This window comes from Lissotriton vulgaris, chromosome 3_1 (genome assembly GCF_964263255.1).
Source record: "Lissotriton vulgaris chromosome 3_1, aLisVul1.2, whole genome shotgun sequence".
Lineage (NCBI taxonomy): Eukaryota > Metazoa > Chordata > Amphibia > Caudata > Salamandridae > Lissotriton > Lissotriton vulgaris.
Window position 1 is genome coordinate 1,532,787,991 of NC_141689.1, and position 12,617 is coordinate 1,532,800,607.

Consider the following 12,617-nt stretch of genomic DNA (forward strand, 5'->3'; position numbering starts at 1 on the left):
CTGGGACCGTGAAGGCACTGGCGACACTGGTGTACTGGCTTCATCCACAGCATCCGAGGCGTCAGGGTAATCTGCTCCAGAGAGTCCATGGTCTGAGGGGGGTGCCTGATGTTGCTGGTTGCTGACATTTCCTGCCAGTTCATGATCGCCTGTTGTGCAAAGGATAGAGAATCATTGATGTGTACTGCACAGGTTGGCTGTTGTGACAATTGGCATGTCATGTCATGCAGCACAAGATTGACAAACTCATCACTTTGTTGTGGCACACAGTACATGGGCATCATACTGTGCTGGCCCCTCAACCAGGTACACCCCTCCATGTAAATGTAAATGTAAATGTAGTGTATTTTGTAATGCGCAAAGCTGCCCCAACGGGGCGTCCCAGTGCTGTATAATGCTGTGGAACCCGTCCTGGCTCTCCCTGTGAGATGCCCCTCCTGGGCACCCCCAAGGTGAAGCCAGGCATCCCAGTGTTGTAGGGGCCGTTGTGGAGATTATGCAAGCTATTGCCCAGAGTTGCAGCGTGGAACCCATGATTAGAGTAGGGGCCGAGGCGAGAATTATCGAGTCCGTGGACATTGAGCCCAAGACCCTGCCGCGTCGGGACTTGAACCCTGGTCCCGGGCCTGATCTCTGCTTCAGAGTCTGCCACTCTAACCAGTGAGCCACACTTCTCCGTGAAGATGGCTACCTACCTGTTACTTTGGTGAGGCTAGCACATGGTGGAGGGACTACATCTTGCTGGGCTGTGGGTGAAAGGGGCCTATTGGGAGTTGTAGTGCTGGCCCCTCAACCAGGTACACCCCTCCATGTGAAGATGGCTACCTACCTGTTACTTTGGTGAGGCTAGCACATGGTGGAGGGACTCCATCTTGCTGGGCTGTGGGTAAAGGGGGCCTGTTGGGAGTTGTAGTGCTGGCCCCTCAACCAGGTACACCCCTCCCTGTGAAGATGGCTACCTACCTAATACTTTTGTGAGGCTAGCACATGGTGGAGGGACTCCATCTAGCTGGGCTGTGGGTGAAGGGGGCCTGTTGGGAGTTGTAGTGCTGGCCCCTCAACAGGTACACCCCACCCTGTGAAGATGGCTACCTACCTGTTACTTTGGTGAGGCTAGCACATGGTGGAGGGACTCCATCTTGCTGGGCTGTGGGTGAAGGTGGCCTGTTGGGAATTGTAGTGCTGGCTGCTTAGCCACATGTGACCCAGGAAATGGTGGTTGCTCCGTGTTTGGGTGGTCATGGTGGATGCATTTTGGCCCTGGCATTCACACACTTGGATGTATGTGTGCTCAACATACATGGTGTGTGGCCTAGGCGGAGTATCTTAGCAGTTGTGCAAGGAAGTACTTGGCATTGTGAATGTGGTCATTAGGTTGTACTCACCAGCCTCCATTCCCTCTGCTATTCCTTCCAGGCTCTCCGGGTGCAGTATTCCAAGCACCTTCTCCTCCCATTCAGTGTATGGTATTGGCTGGATGGGACTGTCGGCGCCTGTACGCTCGGCCCGCTCACGGTTCTTGGTTCTGATTGACTTCACCTTTATCTTGAGGTCGTGCCACCGCCTCTGGATGTCTCTTTTGTTGCGTGGCGCGGTCCCTGATGCTTTCACTCTGGTGACTATCCTTTTCCACATTTTGGTTTTGTTGGCCAGTGTGGTGTGTTGTACAAGGTTTCCAAAAAGGTTGGGTTCTACACGTATGATCTCATCCACCATGACGTTTAGCTCACTCCCTGTGAATTTAGGCTGTGTCTTGTGGGCCATGGTGTGTGCTGTGCAGGGTGTTGGGGGTGCAGGTGTGTGGTTTGTTGGGATGGTGTTGTGGTGGATGGTGAGGTGTGTGTGTTGATGTGCAGGTTGTTGTGTGGCTATTGGCGTATGTGGTACTGTGCTCTGCTGTGTGCCTCTTCCTCTCAGTTTTGCTGTGATGCAAAGGATTGTGGGGATGGGAGGAGCTCCTTTTGTTTTCTTCTGTGTGGCTGTGTCCCAATGGTATCTTGCAGTCAGGTATGTTGTGGGTGTGGACCCTTGCCTGTCAGGTGTTCCACCATGGGGGTGTGTTTTTGATGTCGGTTATTGGGGGAGGGGTGTGTTCATGGTAGGTTTGGGTCCTGATTTGCTGGATTGCATGCTACCTTGCAGCCGCCATTTTTTTGGCGGTCAGACCGCCGCAGGGGATTAGCTTAGGCCCTTCCACTGTTACTTACATTTTTCTATGTTTTTTTCCGCGACGGTCGTGGAGGGCGTATCTTTACGTTGCCCTGGCGGTGTTATCCTAAGCGTGCGGCCGGTCACTTCGCTGCACTGTCGGCAGTTGGGCCTGTTACCGTGGCCACTCCGTCTGCGGCGGTCATTTTTTTTCAATGGTTCCGTCCGCGGACGGCGGTCTTTGGTGAAATCCGTCCGCCGCGGTCGGATTTTGCTGGAGGGTAATCCTAATTGCACCGCCGGTTTCACGACGGTGCGGTCGGACGGTCAATTCCCGCCGGACTGGCGGTCAAGACGCTTTCCGTCTGCCATCCTAATCAGCCCCTATGTCTTTTTTTAAACCGTATTCATTTTAGTTTTATTTTGCTTTCCTTCTAGAATTGACAAATTTTGTTACAGTTACAGACAAAAACAGTACCTTCTATTACAGTTAAAAAGAAAGAACATTTATGGTACAAACGAAGTCCACACCCCATTTCCTTTTATTTTAAAATGTTTTATTTGCAGAGCAGAAAATAATTTGGGTATTATCATAAGGCTGACATTGAAATGCTACTTAATACAGAGTCAACAAAATATACATATCCTCTATCATCTTCAACCAATCTATTGTGCCATTCCTCCCTCTTTACCATTATTTTATCCTCCCTACCCTTTGCACGATCTTCTCATTCCCCACCTCTATGCTACACTATTTCTGAACAACAGAAATGGAAACAAAGGTGACCAACCTCTCGAAAGAAGCAGGTTGTACCTTCAGGCAAAAATTCTAATTGTGATGTTAAGTGTTAACTCTAGTGATAATAAAAAAACAACACCTGTGTACCATCGACAACTAGCCCTTAGGTCCCAACCCTGTAATATCTAACTGTCTGGCCCTTCCTCTTCTTCTCCAAGAGCTATCTTACTTTTGTAAGCTATACTTATAAGTTGATGTCAATAAATTGTCCATATCTCGTCTGCCCCCCATGCACAGTGGCTCTCCTCTTGTTAGAATATTACCCCAGATCTTTTCGAGTGATTTGTGAGCAAAGGATTCAAGACCTTTGGTCAATTGATCCTGACGAGGAACACACGCTTCCTTTTTAGCCCACTGCACTTTACTAGTTCACTGGTAGCGACGACACTCCCTTACAATTAGTGTTTATGTGCCCAGGGACAGAGGTTGGTGTTAAACATACTGTTAAAGCGCCGCCCACTGTCCACCCACATCGAATGGAGCACCATGGATTTACCTATGTGAATAGGACCAACTACTAATTGTTTGTCCTGTCCTATGTGTATGTTTATGTCGTTTTCTTTTTACAGGTGCAGAAACCAAATTTGGTAAGCCTCCTAAACCAGGAATAACTAGGAGGAGATCTTGCTTAGCACTTTTAAACAGCATCGGCAGCTTTGTTCTGTATCTTCGGGGTCCGGTCGAGGTGCAGCAGGTATACTGAGGGTGCCTGGCGTTGAGGGCATGAGTAGACAACCAGCCTTGGGTGATTTTGATCCTGGCGGCAACATCGCTAAGATAAGTAATATACTGCCTATTTCGGACCCTGTTATGTCTTTTTCCCCTATGAAGGGTGTGCCAATTACGCTACCACCCCCCTCCCGAGACCCATGGTGTACCCTGAATACACCTAACAAGTGAGCCATTTTATTTTAATCACTCTGAACACAGGATTCTAGACCTTTGGTCAATTGATCCTGACGAGGAACACGCGCTTCCTTTTTAACCCACCGCACTTTACTAGTTCACTGGTAGCCACGACACTCCCTTACAATTAGTGTTTATGTGCCCAGGGACAGAGGTTGGTGTTAAACATACTGTTAAAGCGCCGCCCACTGTCCACCCACAGTTCTTAATCCATATATCTGTTCAAATGAAACCAGTGTTTTTAAAAAAAAGAAATAGTGACCTCTGGGGCAAGATTTGATGACTAGAACTAAATTGTAAGTGATTTACAATTTTGAAACCTATAAAGTAAATGAATCTTAGGCTGTCTTTGGCTGGCACAAGATTTTTTGCCAAGATGGGGCTAGGGAAGGGTGCAGCTTAGAAGGGGTTGACATGATTAGGGTAAAAGCGTGAATTGCCAGGGTTGCTGTTGGACCAAAGGCCAACCCAAAGTCAGACACTGTACTGCCTGAGTGTGTGACTCAAATGGCAGATTATGATAACTGCAAAGGGAAACATCCTTTACAACAAAACTTTTACAACGCAGTGCTTTTACAACGCAGGTTTTACAACAAAAACCATTACAACGCATTGCACTGGGGGGCGCTCTAGGATAGGGATTCGATTTAATTAACTATCCAACACCTTCCCTACTATCCACGGGTACTGAAGTTGGAATAGTAAATTAAACTATTCACTATCCAGCACCCCAAAGCGCTATGCGTTGTAACAGCATGCGTTGTAAAAACTGCGTTGTAACAGCATGCGTGGTAAAAGCATGCGTTGTAATGTCATACATCCAACTGCAAGACCTATACAGGACTTCAAGATACTTGAGGACTTTAAGAAAAATGTGGGTTGAGTAATTTTGAGTGCTCCCTGGCATTCAAGGATTATTTTACAGGTATTTTGAGTGCCTAAAAAATTATTAATAATTCTAAATGGTAAATTGTCTGTTACTATTTAATATAAATATTAATATATTTTTATTTATAAAAAGCTTTGTTGGATCGTTTGTTTTAATTTATGATTATATAGTAGACTTTTTAATAATAGTTGTTAAATTGATTGGAAAGTAACAACTATTTTCAAGAATTAAATAATATAAAAGTTAATAAATTGTTTAATTTTTTATGTTATGTATATTTTAAACTAGCTTACCCGTCGCGCTTTGCTGCGATCTCAGAAGAAAAAAAATTTAAGGAAACTTGTTATGATAACATTCAATTTACATTGTATCATTTTTATTGAAAAGTATTCATTTTAATATGGAAAACATTTTAAAGAGTTGTTTTAATTCTGTTTATTTATTCGAGTGCTTGTGGATACACAGTATTTTTTGTTTTTCCGTCTTGTGCGTACACGAATAAATCAGAAGGTTTTCCGACGCGTGAGCTGGCCACATACAGTTGTCCATGTGAGAAGCACGGATTCTCCAAATCTAGTCCACACACTTGCAGCGATCGTCCTTGTGCTTTGTTGATGGTCATTGCAAAAGCGAGTCGCACCGTAAACTGTACACGTTCAATATTGGAAAGATTATGAGGGCTCTAGGGGGCCGGGGGGGCGATATTTAACAATTTTTTCTTTTCTTTTTTTTGCCAGAAACCTTCGCAGGAGTGTACTCAACAACTTTTAACAATTTTTTTTTTTTGTCAGAAACCTTCACAGGAGTGTACTCAACAACTTCCCAAAGTTTCATGGCGATCGGATGAATGGTGTAGTAATGCAGAAATGACAAACAGACATACTTTTGTTTTTATAGGACAAACAGACATACTTTCGTTTTTATATATATAGATGTATTACATTTATGAAAAATGAATGCATTATATGTATGCAAAGTTGATATTATGGGTGGTGAAATTTGGAAAATGAAATGTTTGTACCACAATATTTTTGTGGCTGATATTTCACCATATAGCCCTGCACTGGTTCCCCTGGCTGGCTCACAAGTAGTCCATCGCTCAGTACATAATTAGTGTGAGTAGGTGAAGGTGGTGAGCCATGGTCCGATTTGTGGGGACTAGGGCTTAATTTTTAGGTCGAGCATAGGCAATTCTTGCACTATCTCTTCGAGACATGTTGTACACGCTTTGTGAGCTCCCAGACAACCCTTTGACTTATGATTCTTTGCTTTGATTGTCCTTTAAAAAGGCTTGCTTGCGAGTGGTTAATCTTTCCTCTTTTTCCCTCCTTGTTGTCATGTGTTTTGTCTAATGAAGCAGCAGCTTACTACTGGTATCTTTCCACTTTGATGCTTATTTGTGCATTTCGGGGCACAATTTTTTTCTTATTTTTTTTCCGGGTCGTGTTTGTCAATGCTTCCTTTTGCATCTGCAGAGCCACTTTTTAGATGTGCAAAGTAAAGCAAAGCTTCCTTTTTCACTTGCAGAGCATTCTGACTCCAAGTTCTGCTGTTTGTAAACAGGCCTGTGAATCTTGTTCTTATCTCGTCTCATTTGCATAGCATTCAGAGACCGAGAACAAATGCCAGATGCTGTTTTCAGAGGGTGCCTGTTCCATGCCTCGCCCCCTCCGTCATCCCTGCTTGGTTATCCATTAAGAGCACATCACACGAGTGCCGCATAATTCTTACACCGCTGACCAGGTTATCATTTTAAGGGCTGGAGTAAAACATCAAAAAAAGTGAATTATATTCTAGCACTTGACAGAACACAACATAGAGGTACAACCATGGGGGTCACTGAAGGACAACACAAGCTCATGAGTGCTCATCTTTGCCCTCACCTTTGTCCATCTTGCGTGTGGTAAGTGAGTTTCAGGTCACATGCATTTTAGCCATTCTTTAAATTGCAAAGCACTACTAGGCACCTTTATTTTGAAAATAATGACTATATTGATGGCTGGGCTAATGTCTATAAATTGACTACTAGTTGGCGACTATGCTGACCAGTTCTTGTAATGGTATCAATGAACAGTGCACGTGCTAAACAGGGGCAGATACTGAACACTGGCACATTTTATATGCCACAATTGAACTCCAGACTAGTCAGATTTCTTGAAGTGACCAGGGCAAAAATACAAAACTGTCACTAAAGCTTTTTTGGGGCAAGGAGCTATTGGATAATCAATTTTAATTTCTTAGTCGGAGTAACAATCGCTGCATTGACTGGGCCACTTATAGTGGCTGCTCTCATACGTTTAATTGGTATTTTCTAACTTGTAAGTAATGGAAGTGTTTTACAGTTTAATCATGAAATTCTATTATTGTGAATTAATCTTTTATATATGGTTTTACTTCTTGCATGTATTGCAATGATTTTAAGTAACTGCAAAATAAAATAAACTAAACTGAAAGTAACATGTTATATGCTACTTTGCTCTCAAGAAAATCTCAGCAGGGTTGCTGTACTTCCAATGAACTGGAATGTACCTGCAGCTGGTACTCTGGAATAGTGAGTACCTGCAGGTCTATGCATCTTTGTAAAGCACAGAGAGAAGTGCAACACTTCCAGTGGCACAGGACCCCCCTTCTCCCAGAATGGGGCCAGGACTTCTCATCAGAGCTGAAGTATTTTGAATGTGCCGATGCCAGAAAGTCACAGCTGTGCCTGGCCACAGTGATGTGTCTGGGGCCCTGGTGCAGACACGTCCATGCTTCACTGTTGCACTGCTACTCACCTCTATGCGCGACCTGTAAAACAACATTAAGGCCCAAACAGGTGCTTTTCAGGTGGGCTGTAGCACTGTAATGAATCAGGACTCCTCTGCACAGCTTCAGTAGTTTAAAGGGGGATACGCCCACACCTCTCTGCTCCTGAATTCCCTGTACTTCATGGAGTATTACTTAGGCTTCCGCATTGGTCAAGCGTTGTGCTGGTACAAGCTTTAAAGATCTACCTCTTTTTGTTAATCGTAACACTTGCTGCCACAGTGACGGCTTCGTAGAGCTTGCGGAAACAAGGGGTGCTCACTTGTAAACCCCTCTGAGACAGCATAGCTGCCAAGCTATCACATGGCCCAGGCCAGCCAGTATTTGTATCTAATACTCAGCATGCTGGGATTTAAGGGGGGCATAGCTTGAATGAGTAAAACAAAACTACAACTCCCAGAATCCAAATGTTTTTTAGCTAAAAAGCCAGGACTGGTTGAAGGTGTCACATAAACCTGTTGCAGGAGTGTGATTACTGACAGTATGCTATCCAAACTCATTCTGAACCTGGGGATGCGGCTCTGCAATTGGGAAATATTATAAAATCAATTGACACCCCAGCTGAAGTACAAGTTAAAAACAGCGTGTAGTAATTGTAAAGCTCTTCAATCCCTGGCGGCACCGCAATCAGGATAATGTGCTGCATTTCTACCATTTATGAGGTCCAAAAGGGGAACCTATTGCCTATACCAATGCTTGTCATCTTCAGACCTTACCCCCGAGTAAGAGAAAATAAAGCACAAAAGAGATGGAAGTGTGAGATAAAGAGAAGTGGAAGGTGGTGGAAGAAAGAAGGAAAACTAGTTAGGCGTGGTATCTGGCAACATCTGCAGCAACGAGCTTCTAATAAAAAATGTTTGGCTGCTGCACAGGCACATAAGGAGTTTTTGTCAAAATGGGGCCAAAAATCTTCAGGGCTTCCTCTTCGGCCTCCAATCTAAGGAGCAGATCCTAATTAAGGAAGCAAGTATACTGGATGAATGGAAAACCAGTATTTGGCATGTTATGTTGCTCTATCATGGAGGAAGAGGTTAGGCCTGCTTTTTATTATGCATGTTGTAACAGGCACACAGGACCCACAATAAGCGCAGAGCCCAGGGTGCCCTTGATGGAGCAAGGTTTAGTGGAAAAGAAACTTGCTCGGATACAATCCACTCATTTAACTTACTAACAAAGTTATTAACAAAGTGTCGTAAATAACTAATAAGAACCACATGAACACAAGGGTTAGTGAAGCTTGCATATGTGTGTACTAATGCGGATAACAATGACGACGGACTAATACCGTTTTAAATGGGGAACTGTTGTGCGCATGTGTCAACTGCATCAACGTAGTATGACGTATTAATGCTTGGAGGGAAATTCTGGCGCATGAGGAAAAGACACTAAATGGAGTCTTGAAGACTTGTGTGCTAGGCATCTGCTTACTTGTAACAAAATAAGCTATTTTACTAATGCTAATGTGGGGAAGTATTAATAAGTAAAGGGGAATAGAGTAGACGTGGGTGGCATACAGTGCAACCACTTTATTTGTGAAATTAATATTTGTCTTTCTGACTTTATCACTAGTGTGTATTTGGGCCTCTCTCGTATAACTGGATTAAGCTGAGTGACGCGAAGTCCACGCATGCGCACTGAGTGAAGCCATGAAGGCCATGGCTGTGCATTTGAAAGAGAGCAAAGATTGAATATTACAGCATGGAAACGGACGGTGAAGAGTTCAGCGATGAAGACTCCTATTCAAAATGTTATTATATTGTTTCAAAGTGAAATGTGAAAGTGTATGAGAATAAAATTTATGAATAAAAATTAAGGGAATGGATTTGTGAACAATAGTTGAACTGATTTTAATGACATGTAAGCATGGTGTGATGGAGCTTCCTCCCTTGCCCGACCAATCATATTTCCTATTTTTACGATATTGAAACATTAATGGGTGGAACATGAAGAACGAAAGGTATAATTAAGTTAGCCTTAGTTAGTTAGTTAGTTAGAGATAGAAGGAGAGAACCTTGCTGAGGGAGATGCTGTTGCTGGGAGAGATGCTGTGAGATGTTAATATCCTAATTTAATTGAGTTGGATCAGAAGATTGCGGAAGAATCTTGAGGAGGAAGAGAGTGGGGTGTGGCGCAATCATTGGTATTCTAGAGAGGTCATCTTTCCTGTCCCGAATCCTGTCCTCGAGTCTTTATCTCCTGCCCTATCCCGGGGGTACCTCACCAGCCCTTTGACCAGGGGGTTGGTCTTTCACACCATCCTTGGTAAATATATATTCTTGTTATTTGTTGATGTCCTTTTCTCTCTGTCCTCTCCCTTTCTGAGCTTTGATTATTGTACGATTCCGAAGTGTTATGCTTGGTGCTTGGAATGGTTCACATACATTTAATTTAGATAAAGATTTAAAACTTCCTGAGTCTGTGGTTATTTAGTTATAGAATAAAAGTTAAAGTTATGTTAATTATCACCATCAACTGGTTCAACTAAAGGTCCATTGACCAGAAGAAAGAACTTTTTGATCTGTGAAGGGTTAGTTGAGTGATGAATGAGAGTATTGAATAAACTAATCCTAAACAGTTTGTGAAAATTAAACAGAAACCCCCTTAATCGACCAGCGGTTTTTACCACTTGTGAGTTTATGGGCCCAGGTGAGTATATGGTAGTGGAGTATCTGTTGTTGGTGAACCGCTGGATCACCCTCTCTACTTGTTTTTTTTTTTTATGAATTAAGCACTGCTGCTACCTATTCTGCTAAATGGTTTGTGACAATCCTTCCAACAATGAGTTTTGTTCCTTCTTTCTCCCCGGATACTGACAGGCACGAAAATTGGTTGGCAACTTCGCTCATATTAGAAATGTGGCTGCTTCATGTGATTTCCCTCTGGATGGCTAGATCATTCTCCCATTAATAGTGCAGCATTCCAGAAATTATTCTAAGACCAATTTACATACATTTCGCTTGAAATCTGAGTAGGGGCCAATTATTGAATTATCTCTGCTTAAAAAAAAATATTCTGTATTTATACATATTCTGCCTTGATAAAGAAAACTGACATCCTAATACCTTGCATGCTTATTAAAAATCAGGCTGGCATGCAATCAACAGATGAATGAATGCAATATTCTTTATGTCCAGCCTTTGAAAATCTTAATGGTTGAAAACGCTCTACATACATCTGTTTGTTACCTAACCTTCTGTCTGTAACCTAACCTTCTGTCTGTAACCTAACCTGCAGTGACTTGTTTGAATTCTGGAATGTTCGACCCTGTGTTTCATCTCTCTGGAATAAATAAAATGAATACAATTTGAATGTTAACAGCGGCACCTGTTGAAATACCATACAACACAGTGTGTGATTTGTGTGTCCCATCAAATACGTACACAGAACTCATGCATATTACAAAAATAGAGGTGTGTGATATACGTAGTCTCCAAGTGGAATTGTGGTAAGTTTTTGATTATGCAATCTGTGAAACTGCAAGCAAAATTTACCACCATCAAATTTACAAAATCAAAGAATATTGCAGAAAGCTACTACTTTGATGTCTGTTGTTCTGCATCACCGGGTTCCTCATGCAGATGATTCACACAGGAGGAAGTGAATGCATGCATGAATTTATGCTGAAGTCACTTCCTGCAGATACTGCTCCGGCTCTAGTTTTTTTGCTGATGCCGCCCTAACATGCATGCTCTGTGATCCTGAATACTTCTGTTTTTGGCGGATGCTGTTTTTCTGGATATTTGCTTATGTGTTTTCTTCATTTTTCTCCTGTTATAGTTTTATATGTTAGGAATCACATCTATCTTGGACTAGAATGTCAAGCCAATTTCTGTAGGTATGTGATATGTTTGGTGAAGTATGTCGCGCAATATGCAATTTTCGAATTGGCAGCTCGGGTTTATCACCCTGCTGTAGCAAATGGTTTTCTAGTGCAAACTATAGACCCACACAGAAGTAAAGTACAAGGTGCTGCAGGCTTGAATCCTCTGTGGCAAAAAAAACGACCTTTGATCCTCAGCCCTTTGCAATATGGAAGTGTATGGAGTTAAACTGTCCCACCCTTAAGGCACCAGTCATCCTAGTTTTCCAGTAAGTTTGGTGGCATGTGAAAATAGAAAACTGGAGTTCTAAAACCATGAGTTTTTTTTAAGTAGATTATGTTACTCAATCGTTTTATAAGTTCTGTTGGAAGTGAAATGATTTATAGAGAGTAACTATTTCTTCAAATTTCTGATGATTATTTTTAATTATATAACGTTTCAAAACAATCTTCATGTTTTTGTCTAGCTTGAAACAATATTGTATATTATCTAAAGAACCCTGGAATGATGTATTACTGTAAGCTCACTGAATTGCCACCTACCTCCTCTTTAGACTTTCAGGGACGGCGAGTAGTCAAGGCTCGCACTTGGAGAGGGATGCACGTTTAGTCGCTCAGATATAGTCAACACACACCATACATTAAACATTTCTAGCCAGAAGGAGAGCCTTGCATAGTCCACCAAAGGTACTGGTCCATCCCAGAAACTTTTCAGCACTTCCCTCATGCAAGGTCTCAGACACACAATAAAGATCTTCCTTGTAGGGAAAATGGTGAAAAGTGATCCAGCAAGCAAATTCCAGCTCAGTGCAGTCGGTGGCGTCGCAAGGAGGGGGTGGTCCGCCCACAGCGGCACAAGTTTCGGGGGCGTCGGCCTCCCCCCTGCTCTTCCATGCATATGCCATGTATGGCGGCAATATCGCCAGAACCCCCACCCGCTCTTCCGACACGGCTACGCCACTGAATGCAGAGCATCTTGGTGTGGTTGGGACAGCTCCCCTTCAATGTGGGGCAGGCTCCTTATCTTTCAGGCTGCAGTTCTCACGGCAGGAGTGGAAGCAGCTAAGCTGTCAAAGTTCTTGAGATTGGGATATCTGCCTCATTCTCATGCTATAGTCTATCTCTGATTCTATTCACGCTGGACTTCTTTTCAAGATAATTTATTTACCCTCGCTGAAGGCAAATCAGGTTTAGCCGCTGAGCATCCAAAATGCAGGTAGTCAAACTGTGGAACTGCATGACTCAAA